The sequence below is a fragment of the Felis catus genome, chromosome B1 (genome assembly GCF_018350175.1).
Source record: "Felis catus isolate Fca126 chromosome B1, F.catus_Fca126_mat1.0, whole genome shotgun sequence".
NCBI lineage: Eukaryota > Metazoa > Chordata > Mammalia > Carnivora > Felidae > Felis > Felis catus.
In genome coordinates this window covers 144,405,010-144,429,082 of record NC_058371.1, presented here as the reverse complement: position 1 = coordinate 144,429,082, position 24,073 = coordinate 144,405,010, and the positions used below count along the sequence as shown (strand labels likewise).

Here is a 24,073-nt window from a genome sequence, read left to right as displayed (position 1 = left end):
TTCCTCTACAAAGAAGAGGAACAAGGCTACTATTTGTTTGTTTGTTTTTTAAGTTGAAAGATATTTTATTAAGTAAAGGTAAAAGGAGTCATGAAGGATCCAGACACATCTGGAGAGAGTTGCTCTAGTCTGTCAATACTGCCTGGGGCCCAAGGCTTGCTATTGGTGCCATTTGGTCTATAAAGAAGCAGATGGCATGCAAGAAGCCTTTTCCTATGTTTCATTTACTTGCAACAAAAGTCCTAAAGCTCTGGCTTTGGACTGGTGTTTCCATGACTAAGCTATGTAATCCACTCATCTTTGAGATTTGGGTTCAAATGAGGGTCACCCCAAAATCAAACAAACACTCCCCAGAATGTCCATGAAGTGACTGGCTTCAGAGGCACTCAGCCTCAGAGGGATCCCGCCCAGTGCCAAGGAAAATTTTACACAATTTTATCCTAAGCTTACAAGCGTCAGTGAATATGAGGGTGACACTGTAGTCAGCTCCTTTTGGAAATTAATTATGCTGGGTCACTTGGAGAGGGTATGGGTGCAGTGCGCTGGAGTAAAGTGTACTTGGTTTCCAACATCACTGCGTCCCTGCTATGATCAAATCACCTGGCTACATTTTCCAGGCTGGCTTCAATTTCCTCCTTAGCCTTCCCCTCAAGGGTCACTTCCAAAGGACACAACAGCCTCAGATCCAGTTCTCCCTCACAGAGCCTTGGACCCAGATATGTAGTAGCATCATTAAAACCACAGGGCTAAGAGTAACTGTCCCCCAGACTTTCCTTCGAAATATGGCTTGGATAAGAAGTAATGGAATACTTCATTTTGAGGTCAGCAGGCTTGGAATCTAATAAATGATGGTAATTAATAATCACTGAGCACTCGTGAACCAGATACTGTTCTAAGTGGTCCACATTCTGTGGAAGATTGGCTTTTCTAAAGATGGCTACCACAACCTATGCCAACCCATACATTTTCTTACAGAGTGATGTTGATACTCTTCCCATGGACTGGTAGGATCTAGGGCCTTTCCCCTTGAACCAGAATGGACCTTTATGACTCCTTTATCCAACATCATGTGGAACAAGTGATGCCATGTGACTTCTGAGACTAGTTCATAAAAAATGATATACCTTTCATTTAGTTCTGTTGGAGCATTTGCTCTTTAAATCCAGTCTCCATGCTGCGAGGAAGCCAAGCCACATGGAGAGCCCAGACGGAAGTGTTCCAACCAGCAGCCCCACCTGAGGTCAAGATGGCTCCAGCTCCAGCAACCATCTGACTGCAACTGCATAATAGGCTCTAAATAGGAATGGCCCAGCTGAACCAAAATCAACTACTAGGACCATGAACAATAACAGTAAAATGATTATTATTGTCTTAACATATTAAGTTTACAGTAAGACAGTAATAGATCATTGGAATATGTTCACAAACGTACTTGTCTATATAAAAATGCAACAAAATAGGTATTATTACCCCTCCTTTACAAATGAGGAAAAACCAAGGCATTGGGTGGCTAAATAATGTGCCCAAGCTAACTTGCAAAGCTTGATTTCAAGCCCAAACAGTCTAGTTTATTAGAGGGTATGTTTTTACTCTCTATTCTGTGCTGCTTCTTTTATACCCCTCTTTCCTATAAAAAGGCACTGGGGGCTAGAAAAAGTGAAACTCCGTACTAGAAGAGGTGGGAGAGGGGCTATTCTTTCAAGCAGACAGCATGCATCAATTCAAAACCCCTTTAGCTGTTTAGCTCCTCTCCCTTCCTGGGAGACTGGGCAAGTACAGAGAGCTCCTTGGGAAACTGGCACTGATTCCTCTCTGTGACTGCAATGTCAGGGGCCATGCTGGAAGTGGCCCCAGAGAAGCCATTCATCTCACTTTACTCTCGCTGGAAGATTTACCTACCCTACCTGACCATAGAAGCACCCCTGAAGAACACCAATTTCTCTAGGGTGCTTTAACAGAACCAGCAAATTTTGTTGTTATATCTGAAGCCTGAAGTGAGGAACAGTGTAAATACTCAACAGCAATTCCACAGTGGCTGGCTGGGTGGCCCTGAAGTGGCCCTCAGCACTTGAGTGGTGGTGGTGAGGTAGGGAGAGGAGAGGATAGAGTGATTTGGGTACAACCCCCAGAGCAAGTCAGATCAAACCTTCATCCTCACTGAATAATGTGGGAAGTGCCAGGGAACTTGTCATAATCTCACCTGAAATTTCACACCTGGCTGCCCCAACCAACTAGCAGCCCACATGTTTTGGTGACTTCTGATGTTTTGACTTTATCCTCCAGAAAGACTGGAGACACCTTCATGAGAACAGGCCTCTTGGAGTGAGGGACACTAGAGATAAGAACATGTTACATAAAAATCATGTCTAAGTGTCTGTGGGCAAAATTCAAAGCCAGCCCTCACCATAGGGATGGCTAACTAAAATCAGAGCAGGCAGCCTGGCTTTCTGAAGAATGATAAATTATTTCTGACCTCAGAAGTTACAGAAATGACTCTCCAAACTGTTCATTTTTAACACCAGTCTGATTACCCGTTCAGCTTCACAATGGATTGCACAGCACTGGCAGGAAAATCTATCGGCATTAGGAAGACATTAAATTACAGAGTCTCAGACAGGCAACTTCAAATTAAAACTGCTGATGTGAAAATAAAAATCTAAATGAATCAGTACTTTCCTTCCAGCTCCTTCTAGTCCTTTCTAGTGCCTGAGATCTATCCAACAGAGTCTTAGGGCTCCTCATGCTCCTGCACAAGTCCCTGTCCATACCCCCCACATCCTCACCCTCTTACTCCAATCTAGGTATCACAGGGCATACGTACCTCACTTCACATTAAGGAATGCTTCTTAAAGATTGCCAGTAAGACTCTGTAAGCTATATCATATTCCCCCCTTCCCTTGATTTATGTTTCCAAAGTCTCTATCTCTTTATCTAATCGTTCTTCAAATAAGTGTGCTCCCTCAACCCCATACTTTAATTCCAATATTCCCTAGGCCATTTCTTCCTTCCTTCACCACTGTCCCTTCAAATCATCTTCAAATGGTTAGAACACATAAATACACAGAGGTAGGTTGGTATGGCTTTGTGACCTCCCATCTCCTAATTGACAGTTCTGAAATCTGGAAATTGTTCTTATCACTGAGGGTACTGACAAATGTCTGCAGCCCAGATGCCATGCGGCCCATTGTGATTTGAACTAAAATTTAATTCAAGAATTAAAACACATTTTTCACCTACAAGCATTTCGCTTTCCTGATGAATCTATCTTTATGGCATAATGCAGGAGCCAAACCTCAACTATTTCAGGTCATTAAAACCCACAGCACATTTAGAGAGTAGACAGGTGCTAAATCATGTCTTCTGGCCACACTCCACTTTCAGTAATGACAACTGGCACCTGCAAACCCCCTTTGTGACATGGAGATGAGACCTGCAATTGTTTTGCCCCATTTAATAGCCGAAATGTTGGTCTCCTGAGGAGGCTGCCTCGCACAGACACAGTGTTTGGTAGACCCTCCTTCTAATCATACCTCAGGAATCACCTTCCAAACTATGAGGGTCCTCCCAAAAGGCCTCCTCACTCTCATTGCCAAACAAAGGAAGCTAGGCCACCATCAAAACACCCTTTATACTACATGGATCTCTGTTGTTTTTACAATCACTTTCCTTAAGTCTCCAAACATAAAAGGAAGATTGTCAAAATCAAACTATTTCTTCATAAGTATGTTTCTTAACCTTGAACGTGGAAAATGGCTGGGATTTCCCAAAATTGGAACAGGAATAGTCCGTGGAAAAAAGCATTGATACATTACATCCCTACTTACTCAGCAATAAAAGGAAACAAAGTGATACACACAACAATCTCCCTGAACCCCTAGAACATTACACTGAGTAGAAAAAATCCAATCTCAAAAGATTATATACTGCATGTTTCCATTTATATAACATTCATGAAATGACAGAATTATAAAAATGGAAAGGAGATTACAGTGGTTGCCAATGATTTAAGAGTGGGTTTGGTGAAAAGTGGGTGTAGCTGTAAAAGAGCAGCACAAGGAATCCTGTGGTGAAGGAACTAGTCTGTATCTTGATATCCTGATGGTGTCAAGGTCAATATTCTGGTTGTGCTATTGTGCTATCGTTTTGCAAGATGTTACCATGGGAGAAAACTGGGTAAAGGGTACAAAGGATCTCTGTTTCATACAACTGCGTGTGAATATACAACAATCTCAAAATAAAAGGTTCATTTAAAAAAAAGAAAAAAGAAATCACTGGATCAGGACTGACAAAACCACGCTCTAACTCAAGGTCTGCCAATAACAAGTAGAAGCCAAGTCACTCAACCTCTTCCACCCTCAGCTTCATCATCTGTGAAACGGCATTGGACAAGATCATCTCCAAAGTCCCTCTGAGTTCAACAGCTGAGTAATTCCAGAACTGCTCTTGGTCCACAACAGCCTTTGAAACAGCAGGGGCCATCTGAAGAATCAGGCTACCATGGCAGAGCGGAGAATTTACATAAATAGTCTCTATAAATGCCACTTTAAAAGAACCACAAACCCAGCTTCTATTAAACATAACATGCAATGACACAAAGAAATAATATGAAAGAAAAAAACTCAAAGCAAACACTGCTCTCATTACTAAAGCCATTACTGGTTTTTAAAAAAGAAATATTCAGTAGAATAGTGTGAGTAAACAGTGTATTTTGTTTACTATTATCCAAGAAAGCTAACCAGCATTTCTGCCTTTTTCTTGACATAGTACACCCACATCACCCCTTCATTTCCTGGTCTCTTTTCATTGTTAAACTATTTTTGTCCTTAATGTTCTATTCTCTGGGGAACCGTAACACACAAAACAGGAAACTCTTTAACATAGCTCAGAAGGGAATTTTAGAAGGGAAAAACCCCAAGCAACTGATTAAGAAATGAAAATTCTGGTCCAATTGTTATTTGACTTTCATGTCACCAATAACCACCAGCATGCTTTTATTAATCGGATAAATTAAATAGTTTATTTCACAGCAGATGCATAATCAGTATTAAAAATCAACAAACTGGGTAGTCTGTTATATCAAATTAGCAACCTTTACTATTTCCTGAAGAAAAAAAGAGGTTCTTCTCAATGCACATTTGCTCTATTTCTAAATATTACGAAAGAAAGCCACATAGAAAGAACAGCAACAAAACAACACCTGGTCGAGGGGGCGCCTGGGTGGCTCTATTGGTTAAGCGTTCGACTTCACTCAGGTCACGATCTCATAGTTCGTGAGTTCCAGCCCCGCATCGGGCTCTGTGCTGACAGCTTGGAACCGGGAGCCTGCTTCAGATTCTGTGTTTCCTTCTCTCTCTGCCCCTCACCCACTCACACTCTGTCTCTCTCTGTCTCTCAAACATAAAATAAAACATTAAAAAAAAAAACACGTGGTCATCATCATCTGCAGTATTTGAGAAGTTGAGAGGGCGTTTAGGTTCACCAACTGTGACAGAAATAGGTTCCTTGGGGATGGTGATATCCAAATAACTCAAATATATTGTCATTACATCTATTAAAATTATGCACAAGATCATTCATCCTCTTTAATGACTTAGTAGCCACCATAAAATTTACACTGTCTCAGATAAGGATACACATGACTTCACTGGCTACTGAACAATGCTGAGATACAAATGGTTTTGATGGAGGTGCGTCTGGGTGGCTCTGTTGGTTGGGCGCTGACTCCAGCTCAGGTCATGGTCTCACAGTTCGTGAGTTCGAGCCCCGTGTCGGGCTCTGTGCTGACAGCTCGGAGTCTGGAGCCTGTTTCAGATTCTATGTCTCCCTCTCTCTCGGCCCCTCCCCTGCTCGTGCACTGCTCTCTTTCTCTCTGTCTCTCAAAAACAAATATTAAAAATATTTTTTTAAAAAAAGGTTTTGATGGATCCAAAGAAATCTATTGTGATCTTGTGAAAACCAAAGCCACTTTAAAAATCTGAAAACTCCCCGCTATCAATTTAATGATTCCATTTCTCTCTCCAATACAAATTCCCAGGCAGAAAATGGCCTCCTTGGCTTTCAGCAACTGTCATTTTTCCATTTGAGGCTGAAGGGTCCCTAACGATTTTGTTTTCTACGCTAAAATCTTTCCTTTCTATGCTAAAATGTTCCCTACGCTAAAATCCCAGGGAAGATTTCTCAAGATTCAGAAGCTTTTATATTTTTATATTCAGAAAGCTTCACACACTAGTTTTGTAATATCATTGCTATGTGCATATTCAACTTTTGCCACATAAAAATACTTCCTTCACTTGCTCTATATCAATCAAAAAGTTGGTTAACAAACAATTTATATAGTTCCTATTATGCATGGGGCACATTATTTCGACTACGTTATTATCTGAGTATGAAGGAATAGGCTTAAATATTTTAAGAACTGATGTTTATCTATCCCTATAAGACTTATTCCAAAAAGCATTCCAATGCTTTTTCATCATGAGAAATTTTGCAAAAATAATGTTAGGCGTGATTTTTTTCTCTAGACTAGCTTTGCGATGTCATACTTATAATTTCAGGCACAAACAATAATAATAGAATTATAAGCACAGCATTTTAATGAAACCCATTATTTTCCACCAGATATCTCTAGCTTCCTGATATCATTTGAAGATAGGAAAGTAATTTAAAAAAAAAAGAACAGAGCTCACTTAACTGTGTTTGCTTGTGAACTTACTCTGACTTTGCAAAAATTATTAGATCATAGATGGGGGCTTTCTGCAGTGGTTCATTTTGAAGCATTTACAGAAAACTTTATCTGGATGTGGGCTTTAGGCAGATGCTGAGGCTCACAAAGCTTTTTTCCTTTTTATTAACCAGAACAAATACTTTTTATTAAACCTCTTTTAAAATTTATTCATTGAGGTAATATTAGTTTTAAATCTTTTTTTTATTAATTAAATCCCAAGATCATAAAGGACTTGTTTTCTTTTTCAGGAAGATCTGGCCACTCATTCAATGCTTGAAACATTCCCACATCCCACTGCCAAATGTCCATTGGTCCTCCATTGAAACAGGGAAGGAGACAGAAGTTAATTCAGTGTGTCTCAAATCAGAATCACTTAAAGTGCTTCTAGTAAGTCAGATTCTGACCTACTGCAACTTGGTTATGTACAATTTTCAGGAGATTTTTAGGAAACATCAGGCACCTCCAACAATTAATTGTAGGTGAAGGTCCTGAGTTTCCTCTCTGCTACCCCCCGGAATGCAAGTCTCAGACTGAAACCTGGCACACACACACACCAGCATTGCTCAGCAAACATGCAACCATCATGCCACAAGTTTGGAAAAATCCACTGGAGTTCCAGAGCTCAATTCCTCTAACCACTCCAACAGAACCTTCCTTGGACGGCTCACTGGAGGCAAAGGAAGCACAATTTTCACAGCAGGATTCAGCATGCTCTCTAGTCACAGTCAGGAGACCAAGATGTCTCCAAATTAGCAGCTGAAACAACCGATGGAGGAATCTGGAAGCCATTTCTGAGGATGCAGACTGCTGGCTCCACTATATTTTTACACTCTGTGTATGTAAGGACAGTGAGGCTCTCTACGATATTTCCAGAAAGTCCCCATATTATGAAAACTAGTAATTTCATCAAGAAATACCCAGTTCTGATATTCATCAAATACCAAAATTTCCAGTGTTCATTGGAGATGAATATAATTGAATTCCTTTGGTTTGAATTCCTTTTGATAAAATACTAGCCAACCACCCTAGAGTGTAGGTCTCTGATTAAGGCAACTAACCCTGACAAGGATACAGATTAAAAGTGACTACAGACACACATGTTCATATCACACAGTCTACACTGAAGTATTTCAAAGAAAATTATCCAAAACCTGCTGACTCAGAATATCTAGGCCTGAAAATCTGCATTTTTATGAAAGTTCCTCATATGATGCCTATGCACACTAGAATTTTGTGAAGCACTGTTACAGATGTTCCAGGGGTTTTTGTTTCTAAGTAAGAAGTAGGTTTCAACTCAACGTGCCAACACTAATTGGTAGTGGCTGCTTACAGCATAATTTTGACAATGATTGTAGGTCCTGTCCAAACATAGCAGTCAAGAATTCCATGAGGTGATTATTTAGCAATATCTTCCATGGATATATAAGAAAGTGGTATCACACTTGCTTCATACACACACACACACACACACACACACACACATATATATATATATACATATATATATATATACACACACATATACACACACATATATGTATATATATGTATATGTATATATACATATATGTATATATACATATACATATGTGTATGTATGTATGTATATAAACATATATGTATATATACATATGTGTATGTATATATGTATATAAACATATATGTTTATATACATATACATATGTGTATGTATATATGTATATAAACATATATGTTTATATGTTTATATACATATACATATGTATATGTATATATACATATATATGTTCATATATACATATACATATGTATATGTATATATATACATATATATGTTTATATACATGAGGTGATTATTTAGCAATATCTTCCATGGATATATAAGAAAGTGGTATCACACTTGCTTCATACACACACACATATATATATATACACATATATATATATACATATATATATACACACACACATACACACACACATATATGTATATATGTATGTATATATATGTATAAATATATACATATGTATATATACATATATATGTATATATACATATACATATGTATATGTATATATGTATATAAACATATATGTATATATACATATACATATGTATATGTATATATGAACATATCTATGTATATATATACATATACATATGTATATGTATATATATACATAGATATGTTTATATACATATATGTTCATATATACATATACATATGTATATGTATATATATACATAGATATGTTTATATACATGTACACACACACATATATGTATATATGTATGTATATATATGTATACATATATACATGTGTATATATACATAGATATGTATATATACATATACATATGTATATGTATATATGTATATAAACATATATGTATATATACATATACATATGTATATGTATATATGAACATATCTATGTATATATACATATACATATGTATATGTATATATACATAGATATGTTTATATACATATATGTTCATATATACATATACATATGTATATGTATATATATATATATACATAGATATGTTTATATACATGTATATAAACATATCTATGTATATATATATATATATATATATATACATATACATATATATATATCCCTTAATTTACTAGACTCTAGAATCGTACCTGAACTGCCATATACAGAGTCTATCTTTTTCCTCCTGTGGACAGAATAATATATACCAATCTTCCAGGATGCCAGTGTCTCCTGTTTTTCATATTTATTGAAGATTGATGAAATGTCTCAGTAATATGATTTGTGAGTTTTATAGTACTGTGAGATGTAATTCATTTGGGTAAAAAGATTTTAACTCATTCACAGCAAGAAAAATTTTCTATTATAATGTTTTCAACTATATTGGCCTTCTAATTGTCCTTACTAATTTTTTTACAGTTCTCAATTCAATGATTCATCTCAATGGCAGATTTTATCTTCCAAAGATAGCCACAACACTCCCATGTCACATGCATTTCTTACAATGCCACCTTGACAGCCCATGAACCTGGACATATCTCTAATTCTCTTAACCTGATGGTGTATGATAGAAGTGATAGTATGTGACTTCCAAGGTAGGTTAGATAAATAACACACACTCCCCCCCTTGCCTTTTTGAGATATTGACTGTTAGATTCCAGCTTCCATGCTGTGAGGAAGCCCAAACTATCCTATGCAAACAGACATATGGAGATGCCATGTGAAGGTATTATAGCCAACAGCTCAGCTGAGGTCTTAGCCACCAGACTTCAACTACCAGGCATGTAAAGAAAACCCCAAATGACTCCAACTCGAAGCAGTAGAATCCCCTTCAGCCTTCAAATCTCACTACCTGAGGCCTCAGGCATCATGAAACACAGAATACCCATAATCATAATAAAATGGCTCTTTTATGCCACTCCATTTTGGCGTAGTTTGTTTCATAGCAATAGTTAACTGGAATAATCTCCTTGTAGAACAGACAAATGCAGGATAGAAGCTCTCTCTTTATATGTCAATGTTTCTTAGTTACTGTCTGAATTGGAAACACCTGAAATGCTTGTTAAAATTCAGAGTTCTACACACACACACACACACACACACACACACACACACACACACGCTGGAGCAACTGAATGGTGGAATCACAGGCCCTGGAGAAGACCAGCAGTGTATGTGTGTTGAATGCTTTGTACATTAGGGCAACCTGAGCATGAATTGAGAAATCTCATTTCCTGACCACTCCAGAAATTACTGGCACTGTTTCAAAACCCCTCATACCAAAATTCACATTTTTTATTATTCAAGAAGATTGCAAAAATAGGTAAGGGTCAGATAAAAATGAAAAAATATCATTTCAACCTGAAATGGATGATGAAGCAAAGGAACAAGCTATTGTCCAAGACCATAATAATATCACCTTTTTCTTATCATCCCAAATCCTAGACCTGTTCCTCCTGGCCACTCATTACTTGTGTGGGAGGGAACTGTCCAGCACCACTGCTTCCTGAATAAAAGTCATTAAGCCCAGAGAAAGGAAATTTTGGCTCAGCCTCCAACATGTGCTCAACTCCTCCCCTGAAGACAAACCAGGACCCTTATTCATTTAAACTCCATAGTGAGCCACAGCCTTATATGCATGAATGCATGCTAATGCCATGGTCAGCTAATGATTCAGAATAGGACAAGTCTACTCAACCTATTTGCCAACTAGAACTTCCCAAATCTCTGAAAAGTAGGAATATTTAAAAGTTTGACTTTTCAGGAAAGCAGAAATTGTATCCACAACATGTCTTCTTATCTAATGAGTACTAGTTTCAAAGAAGAGGCTGAGCTATAAAATATATCCAAATATGCAACTTTTTTTATGATTACCAGTAAGGAGTAAGGTCTGTTCTATAAAATAAGAATGTTAGGTGTCATCTAATCATGGTTTTGATTTGTATTTCCTTAATGATGAGTGATTTTGAGCATCTTTTCATGTTTCTGTTAGCCATCTACACATCTTCTTTGGAAAACTGTCTATTCATTTCTTCTGCCCATTTCTTAATGGGGTTGTTTTTTGGGTGTTGAGTTTGATAAGTTCTTTATAAATTTTGGATACTGACATTTTATCTGATATGTCATTTGCAAATACCTTCTCCCATTCCCAAGGCTGCCTTTTACTTTTGTTGATTGTATCCTTTGCTGTGCAGAAGTTTTTATCTTCATGAAGTTCCAATAGTTCATATTTGTTTTGCTAAACCAATATTATACTGTATGTTAACTAACTAGAAATTTTTAAAAAGATAACAGAACAATAAAATAAAATAAAATAAAATAAAATAAAATAATAAAATAATAAAATATGAGTGTTAGGTGATGATTGCTAGGTGACGATCATTCAACATTAACAACTGTGTGGATACAAATTTGACTGCTTTTTTGTAAGTAGTTATTTATTGGGGGGCCAGGAGGGTTGTATTAAGATGATTGTTTTTCTTTTTCTGAAATGTAATCACTAAAAAGTAGTCTTGAGAGAATAAGAATCTTAGCATTGATGTCATAGATTCATGCTCACAAAAGGTAGGGACTAGATGAATACTTATGAAATGGCCATGCTTCAGATGTTTTAGAATTAGCATATTTTAAGATCATGTTTACAGTTTTTAATAAAGCCTATTTTGATTCCATTTGAGGCTGATGTTTTTAATCAGGAATGCTAAGAAAACATGATTCCAGTGCAGTCACTCAGATAATAAGATACTGGGCTAGGTGTTATATTAGATTTTTTAAAATACAAGACACAGGTAAGATGGGCTCCATATGGCCCACCTGATGAAACTTTTGGACCACTACATTTATCATCATATTTTGCTTTTACTAAGCAGTTCTGTAACCTACATTTCTGAAATAGTAATAGTAAATTACAATAACCAACTGAAATTTTGCATTTTCCAACAAAATATATCCCTCCTCCCTTTTGTTCCACAGGCATTTTTGTCCTTTAGTCCATGCATGGTTTGTATTTGTTCACATAAAGGACAACATATTTTATGTTTTGACTCCTGTCTTCTATAGAGGATATTATTTAGATTTGTTCCTTTGGATTCCAAGAATGCAAGTTAGGATGATCAAATGGTAACCATGGTGACAGAAAGCAGAGTTCAAATCTTAGCAGGGTCATGTCATTCTTTCCCACAGTGCAGAATTCACATTCTAAGACTAATCCAGTATCTAAAAATACATCTCAGGACAGCTCATGTTGCCATTTATGGGAAAATATGACTGAGTCAGTTAACTAATCTTCCTGTTGCCGAAAAAGAATCCCTAGTTGATAAACTAAGAGATCTTAGTTTTAGGGAAATGAAATGACAAAGGGGAAAAAAGAAATCTCTTCTTTTTAAGAGTAATTTTTGACGTTTAGAGCTATCCCTTAACCAACAGGAATGCAAAACCAAGTCCAGTGAGAAGGTCTACCACAAACACAATAGTGATGTTAATGAAATAACCATATTTGACAAGACTTAAGTTGTATTCACATACACAGTGGCAAAGTGGTCACTCAGTAAATAATTCCTCCAACTGGGACATTCTCACAAACAGACCAGTACTGTACAACTGCTTGGCTTTGTCACTGGCTATGACCCAGGAACATCTGTGGCCTCAGTCACACCATAGAGTGGCCGGTTCACGGGCAGATTGAGCACGTGGCCATGACTCTTGTCTGCCCCTGGTAGGCCCTAGTTATGTGTGAGAGACAAGCTCAATACTTCTCCTCATGACCACTTTAAAATTTATAAAGAGAGGCTTTGTTTTAATTTGATCCTTAGGCTTCAGATTAGGAAAATTCTAAATAACAAAAATGGCAACTAGAGTGACAGAATAAAAATCTTACACAGAAAAAATACTACTGTTGAGTATCAGACTTGCTTAAACTAGCTGAGCGCAGCTAAGCTTTTACATTAACATCTACTAGTTTATTATTCTATTTCTCAATCTTAATTAAGCTTATATATTTCTTAGCCAAGATCCTTAGATATCTCAAATTTCCCTCACCAGTTCTTCCCACGCTCCTATTCTGACACCAAATTAAAATTATTTCTATTATATAATAGTGTTGCCAACTACAGTCTAATGTTATATACTAGATCCTCAGACCTTATTCATCTTACAAATTAAAGCTTGTATCCTTACTAACCTCTCCCTATTTCCCCCATTCCCCAGCCCATGGCAACAACTTTTCTACTCTCTGTTTCTACAAGTTTAATATCAAATCATCATGTTGTACTCTTTATCTTACAATTTTATTTGTGGATTATACCTCAATAAAGCTCAAGGGGAATAAGCTTCATTGGACATTAAGGAAAGATGCTTCCTTATCTATTTTGGTTCATGGGCTATATTTTCCCCCTAAGGCCATTTAACTCTAGGTAGCAATGTTTACCCAGCTTCCTATTGGCAGGGGCCTGCTCCCTCTCAGGCACATAGCTTGTTTCTGTTCTCGTGATTCCTTTCACAAGTGGTCCTATTATATGTACAGATACAACTTAAAACTTAGTCACTACCGACGCTAGTGAAATAAGTCTATTATTTAGCAATGCAGAATGTATAATTTATACTAAAAATGTGTGTGCATGCGTGTGTGTGTGTGTGTGTGTGTGTGTGTGTGTGTGTAAGGCACTTGTATAGAGAAGAATTTGACACAGTCAGAGAACTTCTGTTGAGAATAAACCTGACTTGATGGGCCAGGAGTACACAAGACTGAGGACTGGAGACTTTCATGCAATTCTAGAGTAAAAGGGATTGATGGTGAAAGAAAAAATAAAGCTATGATAGAATAACTGGAAAAGGCAATATAAAGTAAGTGTGATAGCTAGAGAGAAAGCCTTAAGATAAAGACAGCAAGCTAGGGGCGCCTGGGTGGTGCAGTCGGTTAAGCATCCGACTTCAGCCAGGTCACGATCTCGCTGTCCGGAAGTTCGAGCCCCGCGTCAGGCTCTGGGCTGATGGCTCAGAGCCTGGAGCCTGTTTCTGATTCTGTGTCTTCCTCTCTCTCTGCCCCTCCCCCGTTCATGCTCTGTCTCTCTCTGTCCCAAAAATAAAAATAAAAACGTTGGAAAAAAAATTAAAAAAAAAAAAGACAGCAAGCTAGTATAAGTGCATTACCACACACACGTAACTTACCTTTCTGAAAATAGTTTGTATCGTGAGATGTCTTCGCAGTACAGAAAGTAGTTTTCTGGTCTAGTCAGCAAACCAAATGGGAATGATCACAGGAACAGGAATAAAGAAGAATTGTGCATTCTCAAAATCTCCACCTCCAAGAAAGAAAGAGTAGGCAATTACAGCTGAAAATCTATAAGCAGTGAAACCAGGAACTTTTCTGTTTAGGAGATAGGTGGGGTATCTTTAGTCTAGATTGCACTGTATCTTTTTTGTTGTTGTTGGGATTCCAGGATTTAAAGTTGCTAAGTTGGAACCGAGAGATGTGGCTCCAGCCCTAGCAAAATTTGAACTTCACAAATTCTCATGGGATATCATAATACCAGAAAAAATGCCTTTTTCATTCCTCATTTAGCAGAGCCCCCACGAACAAGGCATAGGCCATAAGAACATGGAAGATTCCTTAGGGGGCCAGACCAGTAATCCATGCGGTCTGACCTTGACACAGCTAGAGTGTAAGCACAGTGGCTCTTCCCTCCATGGTATTGTCCACAAAGACTGCAAACACACACTGAGAACTTCCAGTGCCCTTTATTTATCCAATGATTAGAATCAAATCCTTTCTTTTTGCCAGGCTCTAGTTTGAGGCAGTCAATAGAAGACTTAGAACTCTAGACAACAGATTCTAGTCAGAGAAGTTTACAACACAGTGTTCTTTATTCTTTACTCAAAATAATGTTAAATAATGATCAAATATTTCCAGTTCTCATTTTTCAGCCCTCTGCTGGCAACATTTATTTCCCTGAACTATTTCTAAAGATTGAAGAGTGAAGATCACTCACTCCATCAAATCAAGAATGTTGGATAAAGAGAGGCTTGTCCTTCAGCAAGCTCTAAAGACATAACCTGGTTTCTTCTTCCCTGTAGGCTCATATCTTCCCCTTTTATACCAAACATAAATGACAGTATGGAGATCCAATTATAATTCTTCTTTTCACATGTGGAGCTCTGAGAGGTGAGACTTCCTCTATTCTCTAATAGCTAGAAATATCAAAGAGTAGCAAGTGACATGACATGGAGCAAGATATAAAAATTTCAAAGATTTCACGCCTTCTCTCCTCCCCCTTATTGTTCATTATATAAAAGATCACTTGGAAATGCCAAAGCCCAAGCCTTGGGGGACTATGATATCCCATGAGAATTTATTAAGTCTGTACATTTTTCAGACGAAAAAAGGATTGTCACAAGTTAATTAGATATTTGGATTCCTGACACAGGATTGCTCAGGGTCTTGTGGCATTCCAATTATGGATATGAATTATTTACTTGAACAGGTTATGTTTTTCCACCAATAAACAGAGGTGGTGGTGTTCTCAACTATCCCACGTGCTTTCCCTCCCTACACTTCCCAGTCTCCTTGTGGCTAGGTTGGGACCCTGTGCCTGGCTCTGTGTAATAACTGTGAACAGATGTGGAGTGTGTCACCCCCCATTTCAGGCTCTGAAAAGTAGGTGAGTTTTCCATACTCTCTCCCCTTGCATCAGCAATCCTCCAGAGAGCTGGGATTCCCTAGCCGCTGCAGAGGGGTGCAGTGCCCTGCAGAATCAGGAAATCTGCACTGGACTTTGCTTGAGGAAGAAACAAACCTTTGCCATTTGTTCCTGATACACAGTCTACGCTAACTTCACAAGTTCAAAGGGAAATAAATGTAGTAAGTTTACTAGCTGTTGCCAAGGTAGTGATGTGTGTGTCTGTGTGTGGCAAACTCTTCCAAACTTCAAATTCAAGTATTCCCAGTGGGGAGAAAAATCTTTGGTATATTGGCTAAAAATTCTGATTCTGAGCCTGTGTTAGGATCCAGCCACTTTGGGCAGCTTACTTAACACCACCAGCCTCAGTTTCTACATGTGCAAAATGTACTTAATAATATTGCTTAGTTCATAAAGTAGTTGTGAGGATTCAGTTAGTTAACAATTACAAAACAATATGGGTAGGGGTGCTTGGGTGGCTCAGTTGGTTAAGCATCTGACTTTAGCTCAGGTCATGATCTCGTGGTTTGTGAGTTTGAGCCCCGTGTCAGGCTCTGTGCTGACAGCTCAGGGCCTGGAACCTGCTTCTGATTCTGTGTCTCCCTCTCTCCCTCCCCTGCTCATGCTCTCTCTCTGTCTCTCAATAAATAAACATTACTATATATATATATATATATATATATATATATATATACACACACACACACACACACACACATATATATATATATACACATATATATACTTATAAATACATATTTTATATATACGGATACATCATAAGCACCTCATAGATGGTATTATTATTATCATTATTATTACTATTATTATTATTTTAGACAGTGTCATCATAACATTTTAGTCCTGATGCTCTGGAAAAAAGGTAGACTTGAAATGATATGAGGATTGTAAGGTGAAGAGGGGATGGTAATGAGGCCGTGGTCAGTGGCGATGGTTGTCAGACTAGGGGTAGTGGAAGTTCTGGTGCTGGTAGGGGTGGCTGGAGCTGTGTTTGTGGTGGACTGTGCATCCACAGAAGGGCGAATGGGCTTTAAATCAGGGTCCAAAAGCATAAATCTTCATGGGGAACTGACTCTCACTGAGAGCCGGTTATACTTGGCTTCATTCTCCTACCTGCATTTCAGTGGCAGATGCTCTTTGAAAGACTGCAATAAATATCACCCGTCATATTCAGCAAACCCCTTCTCTTAATCCTTTAAGAAAAGATGAAATATCCTGGCATCAGAGGTGTGGGAGACATCAGTCAGTGGAGTGACGTGGGCCGGTTTCATGGCCTGGAGTCTCTTCTTCCTCTACCACGGGTTCTATAGGAGGGAGGGACCAGGGAGGCTATGGAGTCTTAACCAAATGAAAATTCAGGACAAGTGCAGTGGGTTTATCACTGCCACTTCCCTAGCACTGACTGAGAGAAGTATTCCCTGTCAACCTCTAAAGCAGATTTCTCCTGAGAAGGTGGCAGCACTGGGTACAGACATAAAACACCCCTTGCAAGTGTCAAGTATTACTTTAAGGAACAAATCAAAACCATCAGCTATTATCCTTAAAACTTTAAAGAAAAAACGTAAAGGCCAAGTACAAAGGAAACATATTGTATGTGGGATGGAAAGAGGGAAAAGCTTGCTTACGGAGAGAAGCGTCATACCTTAGACCAGGCAACCATCTGGAAGATCCACTTGAGTGTCTGAGCAGAACTATGGAGCCGAAAAAGAATAAGAGTAATTGGGGTGTGTGATGAGGGAATTAAGTAAATGTTTTCCTGACAACAAAACATCAGAATAAGTTCATTTTCTCTTTCCCCCTAAGAGATATTGCAGGAAACACATTTCTGCTCTTCTCTCTTTCCCATCTTTTCAATATAATTAGCAAACAGTGCAAGGGTAGAAATCACATTCTTTTTCTGCAGGTGACTGGAGAGAACCACAAGTCAAGTGGAAGAACAACTCAGAACTATCCTGGTTACAGCCTATTAGTAACTTCCTTTTGGTTTACAGAAGACTGGACTTTTTTCTCGAAGACAAATTTTAAAAGCCCCTCTCTTCTTGCTCTTTACAAAAGATTATAAAGTCATTGACTCTTTGATGGAAGACGGTGGAGGTTATTGATATTAATCTCCACATTTTATAAATAAGGTCCCAAAGCAAAAGCAATTATAGAGTTTTTAAATTTTTTTATATTTGTTTAATATTTATTTACTTTTGAGAGAGAGAGAGAGGGAGCAAGGGGGAGGGACAGAGAGAAAGGGAGACAGAATCCAAGCAGACTCCACACTGTCAGTACAGAGCCTGATGTGGGGCTCAAACCCACAAACTGTGAGATCACGACCTGAACCAAAACAATGAGTCAGATGCTTAACTGACTGAACCACCCAGGCATCCCAGCAATTATAGATTTTTAATAACAGAATCAGGACTAGAACACAACTTCATGACTCTATCTAACGTCTAAATTTTTTTAAGGCATATCTGAAAGCAAATAGTTGCTCTAGGTCCTTCATAGCTGATCATAAACTCAGACACGAAGCCTCTGATTTCTAAATTCAAATGTGACCATCTCAATTGTTGTAAATAAATGCAATTGTAGCATTATAATTTCCAAAAGATAGGTGGGCAGTTATGTAAATGTAGGTATTTATCCCATACTGGATTGCCAGGCTCCATTCTTCATGTGCTCAATTTGTCCAACAGGCATTTATTGAGAGCCTATTATGTGCAAGATACCACTGGGCTAGTTAGTTGCAGGAGTCTAATCAAAAATAATGAGAAACATTTCAAGTCTTACTCCTAGGAGTAATTTACCCACTCTCCTGCAAAATAAGTTAATCTTTAAAGAAGCTTTCAAAAAAATGGCAGGGAGAAGAAGGAAGGAGAAAGGAGGAGAGAGGAGAGGAGAGGAGAGAGGAGAGAAGGCAAAAGAAAAACACACACTCAGGTGAGTACTATTCTGTGTATGTCACATTTGAGAATTCCAATCAGTTGGCCCACTAAAAATTTAGGTCGATGGCCACACGACACTGTAACATATCCAAGACTAAAACTCAAGGTTTGAAACTAAACATTTACCATTAGATTGCCTCAGAGAGACTGACTAGGACGAATTGACATTGCCTTGGCCAGCGAGTAATAACAGAATCTGTGTATTTCACCCCTTAACAAGGCTCATGATAGGTAAATAAAAGAAAACTTTAAAATCACCCTGAAGACCTACTAGTCATAAGAGAACAAAATGAAAATGGCTCCAAAGCAGTCTTTCATCTTCCTCCATCCTGTGTACTTCCGCACTCTAAAATGGCAATTGACCAACTTGTCCTTCCTGCCCCTCTTCTAGTCAAATCTCCTCTGTGACAAAAGAGATGGACTTGAAATGCAGTGGAAAAATACCTGCGTTGGATGGGTTTCTAATCAGATTTTCAAGATGCTGCCAGGAAACTGGTGGTGTAATGTGCATAATGCTGTTATACAAGAAAGGAAGTGCCAGCTCCCTGTCTGAGGGCTCTCCAGGCTATTAATGCACAGCCCCTAAAGCTGAGGACACCTAGCATCCCCCACCATGCCCTGGCTGCATTAATTCTGACCGTCAACTTCTGACTGAGGCAGGAGGCAGGAGGCAGGATGAAATACATAAACGGGAAGAGGGTTAATAACAGCACTTGAATCAAAACGAGAAGGATAACAAGCTGCAGAGGTTGCAGTTAGGTATGAAAAAAGGGACCTATCAAATCATTTGAAATTTAAAAGCCTTTCTTAGAAAGTAGTACAAGAGGAAATCTGGTACTTTAGAAATAAAATCCCTTTATACTCAAAATTCCATTGGAATCATTTCCCAGAAAAGTCCACCAAGACTTGATTCATTCCACAGTGTTCATTCAATCAATAAAAACATCCTCACCAGTTACCGTGACACTGCTGTACTAGGATGGATATTTCAGAGTTGGGGCTGGATTAATCCTTAAGAAGACAAAACATGTAAGAAGGAAAGAAAGAAGGAAATGGGACATGATACTAATGAAGGCATGGGGAACAGGAATGTGGGTGCAAACAATTTATCTAGAAGAGGGCTCCAGGAAGTGCTGGGAAGGAGTGGGGTAGCAATATGGAGAAGGAAAGCCAAAAGGGGTATATGACTGAGCAGACGATCGCGGTGATTAACTGGAACTCAGTTCTACTGGAGACCCTGATTGTGTGAAACATGCTTGAAGATCATCCCAATGTAAGGCGAGCAAATGCAGTATTTGTCAAATTCTATTATCCTTTTTGAGGGTAGCTCCTGGGATGTTAATTCCCCAAAACCTCTGGCCAATGTTATGCATGGACCAAGGATGCACCCAGATGAGAGAACATCCTCAGGCGGGGAGATGCAGGAAGGCATCAGTGTGTAGAAGAGGTGACTTCTGGGCTAGGTGCAGGGAGGTGGACAGAGCACTGACATCATCTACTCCACGTGCAGATGCAGAAGATCCATGCTATTGGTGTTTAGGGGAGGAAGAAATCGTCAAGGGCAAAGGGCAAAGGAAGCCAAGGCAAGCTTTCATCTGGTCCTTTAGGATTCAAAGATCTGAGACAGATTAGAAGTAGAACCTCTTTGGTGTTCATAGTTCCTTTTCTAGTATTGAAATTTTTCGCCAACATAGCTGAAGGTCTCAAAAAGTAAACACCATTTTCTATTTAAAGCACATTTTAGTAAATAAAAAAAATCCTTCTACAATTATCACCTTATTCCTCATTCACGATTCAGCAAGTATCCCTCCGAGAGGAGACTTCTTTACTGTCCTGATCATGTTCTCATGAAGCAAAGTTCTTGAACGTTCTGCTAGATCAACCCTTTCTTTGATATAGACTTAGGGATGTACTATGCTTCGGCAAAATCTTTCACATTGTCAAAATGTTATGTACACTTAGTTGTAACAAAAATTAATTTTGTACCTTGACAGAAACACGGTGCCAGAAAACATGGCTTGAAGGATGCCCCATCCCTTATTCTTTTAAACTAGCTAGACATAGCAAATGGAGGGTAGTGTTGTTCCAGATGACAGGAATGACATCTTAGGGGTAGTAATGACAAGAGGGGTGGTTGGTAAATGCTACCTAAGCTAGTCTGACAAAAGGGTAGTGTCCACACCGAGGAAGAAGAGGAGTTAAGGGTGCAAAAGGAGGTTTCTGGAGGGTTCTGAACATCAGGTGAGCACTGGCATTTCAGCCCCAGCCATAAAAGACCCTGACAACATTGCAGAGGGAGAGGAGATGGCAAAAGCTGTCGGAAGATGAAGGATAATGAAGCATATATGAAACATATTGTAATGGCAAAAGGCTGAAGGCAAGGAGACCAATTATGAGGTCATTTACTAATTCAGACATCAGTTTTAAGGCCTTATAAATATTTCACAAGTTTATAAGCAAATGCACACAGTTGTACAGGTTTTATAGAAAGGGACTGAGAGGACGTGGCGGAAAGAGCAACTTTTCCTCATCTGTCCACCCAGTGGGGGCGCCTTTCTCTAATTCCAGCAAAGGAACTGCACGTACCAGCAAGAAGCCTGTTTTCGATTAAAACACACACACACACACACACACACACACACACACACACACACGTTTGCACTAGGTAGATAGCAGTGGATTGGGGGCAAAGTTAAGTGGGAAAACCATTCAAATTGGCATTAATCACAGCTGCCCCACAGCAATACGATGAAGACATATGTTAGAATATTAAAATATAAGACAGATGACCCTATTTCATTCATGGCTTAATAAATTTCATTTCATTCAAATAAGTTGGGGATGGGGTCATCTAGGTTTTGAAATATCCTTGTTAATAATATTAGTGAATCTATAAGATTTGTATAATCTCTAGTTTGAAGAGCTTGTGACCATAAGAAAACATAAGTTACCATAAAACCAAATGGAGGCATGTAATCCTTCCTTGGAAATCCAGAAACCCTCAGAAGCTTGCAGAACTTTAAGTGATTGGTGAGAATATCGAAGATCATCATATAGTACTATGAAAAAGAAGTGAGCATTTGATTCTCTCTGGTTGTTTTAATGCCTTCATTCTTTAATGTATCATTTCTTTTACAAATATAGAAATGCGCACACACACACACACACACACACACAGGCACACATATGCACACACACACAGCCAAACCTGTAAATACTCCTCTTGGAGCTCTTTATGACATTGTTTTCAGATTGACCTTTGCAAACACTTATTCAACCAAAATTAGATCAGAATGAAATGTGAAGGATGTTCCATCCCTTATTCTTTTAAATTAGCTAGGAACTGACTCTTCAATATTTATGACCGCTCGCTGAAAATACATGATTGTTCTACTGGGAAAATAAGGTTGCTTTGAGCAGAGTTGCAGGAAATCTGATTTGAAAAATCCAAGTTAATAATCTCCACAATTCTAATAGAGCAATGTTCTAAATGCAAGCTCAGTTAATAGATACAGCAAAAGAATGACCTCTGTGGATTCCAATTAGAATAAACACATCAAGGAGGGCAGATGGGGGCTCTGGCTAGAGTCATGAGTAGTTACCATGGCTTTTGTCAAGAATAAGAAACAAAACTAAAAGCTGAATGGAAAAAAAAACTACTCCTCTCTCATTTGTTTTCTAAGATCTTTATTATCTGAAGTATTGTTGAAGGTTTAAATAATTTTTTAAACGTTTATTTATTTATTTTGAGAGAGAGTGCACATGTGCGCACACACACACACACACACACACACACACACACACGAGTGAGCATGGGGCAGAGGGAGAGGGAGAGAGAATCCCAAGCGGGGCTCTATCTCACATACCGGGAGATCATGACCTGAGCCAAAATCAAGAGTCGGACACTTAACCAACTGAACCACTCAGGCACCTCTCAAAGGTTTAAATAATTTTTGAAAGAAACTCAAAATGTTAACAATTGCTAGAACATGAGTATCCAAGATCAATAGACTCAAATATCAGCTCTGTCACTTATTAATTCAATAATCTTGCCAAATTACCGGCTCTGAGCCTCCAAGCTTCTTATCTGAAAAATGGGTCTGATAAGATCCAACTTAGGCCATATGTGAAATGCTCAACACAGACTTGCTTACAGAGAGGGTGCTCAATTGTTTTATTACTCCTTCTTTCTCTTCCTTCTTAGATAGGAGAATTACCTTCAAGAGTGCCCATGTGTCCTGCAACGTGAACGTGTTGGACATTCTTCCAGGAGTAACTGGTAAATTTTTCCAGTATTACTACTGTCTTTTTGTGTATAAGTCTCCTGCTAACAACGTGAGCTGGGCAGCCCTGTGAGGCAGTGTGGTCCTGCACGTCACACTTCCTGGGTTTGCACCCTCACTCTGCCACCATGGAAATGTTGCTTAATCATTCTCTGTTTAAGTTTTCTTAGTTACAAAATGGAGATAAGTAACAAAAAAAATGCTCTTAGAGTTGTGAGAAGTAAATGACCTAATTCATGAAGGAAATTAAAACGGTGTTTTATACATGGCAACTATTTGATTGAATAGAAGCCATTATACCAAAGTTTCAACCCTAGAAAACATAAATGCAGGGTGATTTTCCACAGTGGGGGAGTACACTTCCACTATTATGGAATTCCCACCAAGATCCCTTTAGAACCTGAATCAGTTCACACTTGGTTGACTGGAAGATGTGCCTGCAGCCACAGCAGTGTGCTCAGTGTAGACATAGTTCACCCACAAGCATGCATTAATTCTTGTGCCTACCTTGGGCAAGACCCTGCCACAATATCACAGTTCCCAACTCCTCACTTTCTGGAGAATTCCACCCAGAAACTTACGTAGCGTGTTTGAACATACTCTTATACGCAGGATAGATGTTTTCTCTAGTGTGGACTTATTTTAATGTAAAATGAGTTCCTTCCTCTAATAAAGGTATCAGGTTCTATATGAAGTCAGTACATCATAATGAAGGAATAATCACACTTCTCAGAGTGGGTCTCCCTGTTGGAGCCAATTGTGAGTAGCTATTAATAGGACTCTCTAATAGTTGAATTTCAGGGAATGCTAACATTTGATTTAATCAGGCAGCACTCCTCCAGATTAGTGCAACATGCCAAAAGTGTCACCTTTACATTTCCATCACATTCTCTCCAGGGAAGGTAGAGAAGACTCCACAAACACTGGAGGCTAGCGAGACGGCAGAGCAAGTAG

General features: G+C 38.6%; 1 long non-coding RNA gene across 1 annotated transcript in view; it reads right to left on the bottom strand.

Annotated features, from left to right (window-relative positions):
- Positions 1–24,073, bottom strand: part of LOC109499116 — a 105,212-nt gene that overhangs the window by 35,822 nt on the left and 45,317 nt on the right. Inside the window, exons 10-12 of the long non-coding RNA XR_006597006.1 lie at positions 17,546–17,594; positions 17,017–17,207; positions 14,375–14,508 (exon numbers count right to left, since the gene is read on the bottom strand). This is a non-coding gene — a long non-coding RNA (uncharacterized LOC109499116). The remainder of the gene's footprint in view (positions 1–14,374; positions 14,509–17,016; positions 17,208–17,545; positions 17,595–24,073) is intronic.